Here is an 8,067-nt window from a genome sequence, read left to right as displayed (position 1 = left end):
GTGGTAAGCTAAGACAAAAGAAATTCTGTCATTGCCAATACAGGTCTTCAATCACAAGACAAAACGACATTTCTTACTTGTAAGTGCTGCCAATGGGATTGCAACTCCAAACAATACACAACCAACAAAAAACTATATTATTGTGATTCCCTTATTCCATCAACCAAAAGTGTCTCAAAAACTCAACCAAATTTAAAACTTCATTTCGTAATAATCTCAAAGAAGTTTCCAGTTACTTTTATCTATAAGTACTCCAAATGGTGACAGGTTCTCTGGTCTCCAAAGCATGGATATTATACTTGCCTTTTCCTAGCTACTGTATCATGCACATTATTGATATTCTTTGTTATATGTAAAACTATTAATGGATAGAGCAGGAATCAGCAAGCCTTGATAGGGTAATCACCCAGATATGTGTCCTAGAAGCTCAGCACAGCTACACTTGGCTGCACCAGGAGGCGAACTAGTCACAAATCCGTCATAAGTACCTGCTACAGTTCATCATCTTCCACTCTATCCGTGTTCATTTTTTATTTTTTTTTGATGACAAGGTAACCCGTAGCAGCAACCCTTTGGGTGCGGACAAGATAAACCCCGCTCCTGTGGGATAGCCCGCAAACCACACAGGAGAGATAACCCGCACTAGGCAAGCCATGTACGACAAGCTCGACCCAGAAGGCAAATCCCCTACTTTCATATGAAGGGGGTTTCGAACCTGAGACCTCGATTATGAAAGCCCCATGCTCAACCAACTGAGCCACCCTTCCAGGTTCTATCCATGTTCTTGTAAATTTAAAAACTCTGAGAAAAAGTATCAGGTGTGTTATTTAAGACATAAGCAAGGGGCACATTTTAGAGTGCTCTCCAACCAAAACAACTCATGTCCTACAAAAAAAGGTTTCTTCTTTTCTCATTTGAATATTTGACAAAAGATAAGAATATAATTAAAATTATCTCCAGAACTTCTCTATGCACCATGACCAACCTCGCACATTCTCAAGCAGAGAGCTCGGCATCAATATAATCACATTAATTCAATTGACAGAACGTATTGTGAGGCCAACATATAATAATTGTCCCTGGAACTCAGATGAAAGTGTGAAGAGACTTTGGTTCCCTTTGAATACATCAACTCAGATGGGTGAAGAAATTATCATTTCAAGTAACAAAGACTGCAGGGCAGCACGTAGTTGAGTAATTAATAGGCACAAATCTGTCACATGTTCCACAAACTGATGTGACTATGAACTAAATACCACTGTTATCAAATGTAAAAGCACAAAAAAAGGACAAGGCTCAAAGCATAACAACGAAAAGAAAGGCATAGTCCAAGGTTTTTGAATAATGAACTAATTAGAAGAAAACATTTTAATTATCTAAGACCAATAAATACCTACTTTGGGATGGCTATCAACTTCTGGCATGTACAATAGCCCAAATTTTTTAAACAAAATATTTTATCGAGTAAAGTTTGTATCAGAATATTTAGGGAAAGCTCACCAGGAATTAAGTCGTGGTTAAAGGCGTACAAAATTGCAATAGGAGCTGCCCACATAATCATAGATGTCATAAAGAACTTATTAACAACTCCTGTCATAGCTGCTATCAACCTGCGAAATAGAACAGAAAGGATGAAATATAATTTGATAGAATCATCTATGAAAGGACAGAAAAAAGAATTCAATTAAAATGAAGTTCATAAGGTAATTTTTTGTATGTAACAAAATCTTACATTGCAAACTGATAAATATTTGATGCTTCTCTAATAGCTAATGATTGTCTTGATTCCACAATTAGACAAGAGAAACAAAGTGTGTGATCCAGTCATTTGGACTTTCTTGTTTGACATGTTGTGTCATACAGGCTTGTAGATTAAAGCTAGGATTTTTCACTCCAAAATTCCAAATCTTTATCAAAGGAACACCTGAAGACTTTCATTTCAACTAGGGCCCTCGGCAAGGCAACTGAATACCAACCCCACCCCCTACCCCCTTCCCCTTGGTTGGTTAGGAAAGACTTGAGATTCTAATGAGAGACCTTTTGATTCTCCAAAAAAAAAAAAAATAGCTAGAAATAGACGCTGAAATTCCTTTATATGAGTAAATTGTTAATCCAAGCACAAAAATACTAGTTTGGGCCTTGAATTCCAGCTGCATCTGTGTAGTATTTCCACACCCTGGTGGCAAATATACCCGTAAGAAATAAATGATCCATGGATTCCAGCTGAGGTGAAGGGCACCATAGACATCTAGAAACAACAGCAATGCCACATTTAGCTAAAACTTCATCAACAGGCAGTTTTGCTTTCCATAGCCTCCATTAGAAGAATGAAATCCTAAAAGGAAGCCCCTTCACCCATATGTTCCTAAACTGTTGTGCTGCAGTTTGTCTTGTTCTCAGCAATTCCCATGCACTACTAACTGTAAACTTCCCAGAGCTTGTCATCAACCACTATGAATAATCACATTCATCAGATATTATGGGATTGGATAGGTGCTGCTTAAGGGCACCAGCCTAAAGAGGTGCTATGTTCAGATACTAGTCCTGATCTGGTAAAGGTGATAGTTAAAGTAGTTAGCCTAGAGTTTCTTGAAAATAATTGAATTGAACTGTACCTTCTCATTGCCCTTCTCAAGCTGCACTTACAGAAGGAGAGAACCAGCCTAAAGAGGCGCTATGTTCAGATACTAAAGAGGTGCTATGCCCTTAAACTAATTGCACTTACAGGAGGTGGACCGATTCTTGAATAGAATTGAATTGAACTGTACCTTCTCATTGCCCTTCTCAAGCTGCACTTACAGAAGGAGAGCACCAGCCTAAAGAGGTGCTATGTTCAGATACTACTGATCTGGTACAGGTGACAGTTAAAGTAGTTAGCCTAGAGTTTGTATGGGCAAAATGTATCATATGTAGAACTGACCTTAATGGTGGTATTAACATCTTTGATGTTCATTCCATTAGGTTGGAACTGCTTGTGGTGCAGATTGCTCATATAATGGTTCAAGTTCTTTTAGAATGAAACTGCTTTCCAAGGAGTAAAAGCTGAAGTTGGAAGAGTGCAGTCCAGTTTTGATAGCCTGAAGACGATTCATTTGGATTTGATTCCATTGCACCTGGTGAGAGCTTTGAGGTTTTTCAAATGTGGCATCAATCCATGGCATCAACACTGCTTGCATTAAGTCTACTGCTGCTTTTTTTTTTTTTTCTATTTGTGGCTGTTTCTGTTAACTTGTTTATTTGAGTTGGTGTTTTCTGTTTGTTTCTCTATCTTGTACACTATTCTTTTCATTAATGGAATAAACCCCTTATGCATCTCTGCAGATTTTCAAATTTGTAAGATACAAGATAATCGAGAAATCAAAAAGAGAATAAGAGTAATACTGGGATACAGCAAAAAATTTCATATTTATGCAGCATTTGGTAAAGTATATGAATATGAAGGTTAAACAGTTCAAAGCCTACATGCGCACAAACTAAAGTTTTATATTTGTTCTATTAACGATAAAACCACACCTTTTAACAAGTGTGATGAACGAAAGAAATATGTAAATTTTCTTGCCTCATATTTTTTGACTAATTTTTTTATTTCTCTAATAAAGTACTTTTGTTTCTTTTTATGTGTGTTACGTGAAGAGTAGGAGGGTATTTGGATTGGTTTAAGTGTTTTTTGGTTAAAATAGCTTTTAAGATTTTTTGTGGTATTTGAGAAATATAAAAAAAATGCTTTTAAGCTCTTATTTTTAGGTTAAAAAAGTATAAAAATAAACTAAAAGTTAAACGTTGGATATCCCAACTTATGACTTTTGGCTTTTAGCTTATAAGCTATTTGAAAAAATTTAATCTAAACACCCTCTAAGGACTAGAGTATAACCCGAAGATGAAATGGAGAGACATCTCATATTGACTATTGTATAAGAACAATGGAAGCTCAGTGTCCTACTCTTTTATGCAATTTTTTAGTTTATTTGAAATTTAATTTTGGTTAAGAATTTTAGGATGTCACTTTAGAGTAAGATACAAGGATATTCTTTTCATGTATATGGAAAATATAATTAACCAATACATATTTTCTTCATATATTATTGTGATGGTAATTATTGAGTAATCTATTAATATTTTAGATGTAGATTTCAGCTATGAATGAAGAACTGTGTCCTATTAAAAAGGAGGAAAAGACATGACACAATTTATCTAGAGCATAAATAAAGTTATTGAGAAAATTGTTTGCTGTCGAGGCATTGCCCCAAATTAACATTTTAATGTTCTTTTACCATAAATATATTGGTGATCCACTACTAACTTTCTAAATTTGAAGCAAAAGGAAACGGAAAAAGAGATTGATTTTTTTTTTTTTGGTTGATAAAATAGGTAAAATGGGGAGGGAGAACAAGTTAGAGAACAGGGAAATATTGCATAAATCAGATTAAAAAAATTGATTGCATAGTTATTTGTGTTAGAGGACATGGAGAAAGATTATATTTGATGATATAAAAGGATTATAGTTTAACATCTATAAACATCATATGAGAATTATACCAACTGACAAGCTATTAAAAAGTTAGATTACTCATAATTTAGTTTATGTTAAAGGAAAGTAGTGGATAAGGATACTAATAATCTGTTTCTAAAGTTAGCTTACTTTGATAAGTGCTTTTTTCAAAAGTATTTTTGGTGAGAAGTAATTTGTGTTTGATCAATTAATTTAAGAAACATTTTTGAGCAGCAATTACTGCTTGACGAGCTTTTAAAAAGTGTTCTAAGTGTATTTTATCAAAGTGCCTTTCAAAAAAGTGTTTTTGGGAGAAAATAATTTTCTTTAGCTTCTGAAAAACAGCTTCTGTTACTTCTCAGAAACGCTTATTTTCTCCCAAAAGCTTTGATCAAATACCTTATTTTTTAAAATAACCACTTTTCGCCTCTCAAAAACTTGACCGCAAATAGAAGTCATACTAGCAGTGTGATGATACTAAGCAATCGATAATGTTAAAAATTAAATACGGAACAAAAAACTATGTAATCATGAAAATAACATAGAGGTGATATGTGTGTGTGTTTTGTGAATAAAATAAGTAAAATACTTAAATATTTTAATAATAAATTTAAATAATGAAATAATCTTTTGCAATAAATAGAAGATTAAACATAAAAGAATTTCTTTTAGATGTATATATTTCTATGATTGATATATTATTTATATGGATGATAAATATGCTAAAATAATTGTAAGAATCAGAATATAATATCACAAACTTCAAGGGAGATTAGTATTACTAAAACAAAATTGGAGAGTGGAGTCTCTGAAAATATCTTAATGTTGAAAGAGGGGTAGTGATCAAAGGATATTTAGCCAAGTGACAAACTGGCAATAAAAAGCGACATCGCAATTTGTGACAATATTAATAAGCAATATAATAAAATTAAGTAAATTAGTTTTTTAATTGTAATTAAACGATAAAGTTTTAAAATCACGGGTTGTTTGGAAATTTGGAGAAAGAAAAGGAATTACCTTTTTTAAGATTGAAATTGGAGATCCTTTGCTCCTGAAACCACAAAGAAGAATAAAATTTAGACTAAATCCCAAACTTTGCTAAAATTTATAGGTTTCAGGATTTTTGCACTTATGAAAATGCTTGTGTGTGTGTGTGTGTCTAATATTTTCGTCCATAACCAATGTGGGACATTTGAAATTGCAAGGGTTTCTCTTTGACAACCAATAGAAATCAAGGACAAAAACCATTAGTTTGTGCGAGAAAGCAAAAGAAAGAGAGATGAGGGTTTTTACCTTCATATATGCGGTAGAGTGGAGGAGAGAGAGCATTAATTGCTCTTGCCCAAAATGCCTTGACAACACTGATCAAAACTGTAAATGCCTGACGAAGGGAGAAATTTATCTCTCCGGCGGCTAGGGTTTCGACCCTTTGCTGCCCAATTCATGTAACTCACGAATTATGATGGGAAAACGGACAATTTTGCAAAAGATGCTCGTAATTGAAATCTCAACTTATAAGTCAAAACATTTCAGTCGTAGCCATATTTAAAGTGTAGAAATTAAATACTCATCTCAAAAGTGACCACAATTAACACGTAATTTCATTGACAATTTCAATTTTAACCAATTTTGAAAGTAATTGCAATTAAAGTCAAATAAACTATAATACTGAGATGTAATTGATTATTTATTCAATGAATCATATTTCTCAATTTAATGGAGTAAAATACCTATCAATTGATTATTAATAGCTTAAAACAATTGATTAAATTGTTTTCACTATTAAAAATTAAAAAAAACGACGCATTCCGTCGATTTTTTATTTAATATTTTTTATCATTGGATATAAAATCGACAGACCACGTAAGTGATGCAGTCCGTCAGTTTCCAAAAAGCGGCGCTATGAAAATCAACTGCGGACCGTGTTGGGTCGCTTTTTCGTCGGTTTCAATGAGAAACCCGACCAGGGCCGTCGATTTTTGGCAGTTTTTTAGTAGTGATAATTATCAATTAACCATGATGAATTAATTAATATATATTTTTATTTCATTCAATCACTTAATTATAAAGTAAATTAATTTGATATAAATATTCAGTGCTTCACAGATGATATAGTATTGATCGACGAGACACGTGATGGAGTTAATGATAGAATGTAAGTTTGGAGGTAGACTTAGAATTTAAAGGTTTTAAATTAAGTACAGAGGACAAAAACAAAGTACTTGAGTGCAAGTTCTGTGATGTAACATATGAAATACTGGAGGTGGAAGTAAAGAATGATAGACAAGTCATACCCAAGAGAGAGAGTTTCAAGAATCTTGGGTCTATAATCTGAGGAAATGGGTAGATCAATGATGTTGTCGCACGTCGTATTGGAGCAGAGTGGGTGAAATAGAGGCTGGCATCCGGAATACTATGTGACAAGAATGTGTCATCAAGGCTTAAAGGTAAATTCTATGTCACGACCCAACGGAAGGGCCATGACGGGCACCCTAAGCTGCCCTACCGAGCACCTCTCATCATACTCTCATAAATCATATCTAGCCGAGCCACATGGCTAACTCATAATTACCACAAACAAAAAGGGCACAAATTCCACTGAACGTAGACACATCTATATAAACATCATTAATTATGCCCATATATACAAGCCGACAAGGCTATCAAAATGATATACAAAATATGAACCGACAAGGCTATGGGATATCTAGCTATGTACATCTGTCTACGAGCCTCTACATGGAGTGCATAATATCATAAAGACGGGACAGGACCCCACCATGCCCAAGTACGTACACAAAAAAAATAATACCAACTACTGCAGCTCCGGCCAAATGGAGCACCGCTATGCAATCACTGGTGAAGCAACCTAGGGATCTGGTTTGTTCTTCTTTGAGTGAAATATATAGAAGAGGTCAAGAGGGGAGAAATGGTTATTTGACTCTTCACAAACTTTTTTAGTTTTATGACTCTTTTACAAGAGATTTTCATTTTTTATACATAAGAGATCTAAAAAAAAAAAGACTTGAACAAGTCATTTTCTTCTATTCAAATCAGTAATAAAGCCAAGAGATCTTATTTCATCGGTCATGAGGGTGAAAAAGAATTTACTAATGTTTGTGTTTGTTTATTTAAGGATGGAGCCTTGTATTCGGAATGATAACTTCCTCTAGATTTTTTTTTTTTTTAAAAAAAGTTCCTATAACCTCATGTCTAGTTAAAGTCTATCTTACTCACGAGTTCAAGTCGTGAAATCAACCACTGATACATCACATTCTTTTAGGTGAGATTCTTCATGCGAATCTACGTGAACGCAAAGTGCTTCGTCCTCGAACTATTCTTTTTCTCTTCTTTGATTGAAATAGATAGAAGAGGTCAACTGTGGTGAAAATAATTTAGTTGTTTTTGTGTTTGTTTATTTAAGGATGGAGCCTTGTTTTCGGAATGACAACTTCCTTAAAAAAAAAAAAAAAAAAAAAAAAAAAAAAAAAAAAAGTTCCCATCACCTCATGTCTAGTGAAAGTCTTTTATCTTTATCGCGATGCTTGAAATAATTGAAGATATATCCATCGTCATGG

The 8,067-nt window shown here is 33.9% G+C and overlaps 1 long non-coding RNA gene across 1 annotated transcript; it reads right to left on the bottom strand.

The window, feature by feature from the left end:
* Positions 1-581: 581 nt before the first annotated feature.
* On the bottom strand, positions 582-3,236 carry LOC132063102 (uncharacterized). The gene is made up of 3 exons (XR_009416330.1): positions 2,921-3,236; positions 1,501-2,848; positions 582-1,248 (listed from the first exon to the last, which is right to left on the bottom strand). It is a non-coding gene; the product is annotated as an uncharacterized LOC132063102 (long non-coding RNA).
* Positions 3,237-8,067: the final 4,831 nt, after the last annotated feature.

The sequence above is a fragment of the Lycium ferocissimum genome, chromosome 7 (assembly GCF_029784015.1).
Source record: "Lycium ferocissimum isolate CSIRO_LF1 chromosome 7, AGI_CSIRO_Lferr_CH_V1, whole genome shotgun sequence".
Classification (NCBI taxonomy): domain Eukaryota; kingdom Viridiplantae; phylum Streptophyta; class Magnoliopsida; order Solanales; family Solanaceae; genus Lycium; species Lycium ferocissimum.
The sequence above is the reverse complement of the archived record's forward strand: the minus strand, read 5'-3'. Positions and strand labels throughout refer to the sequence as shown.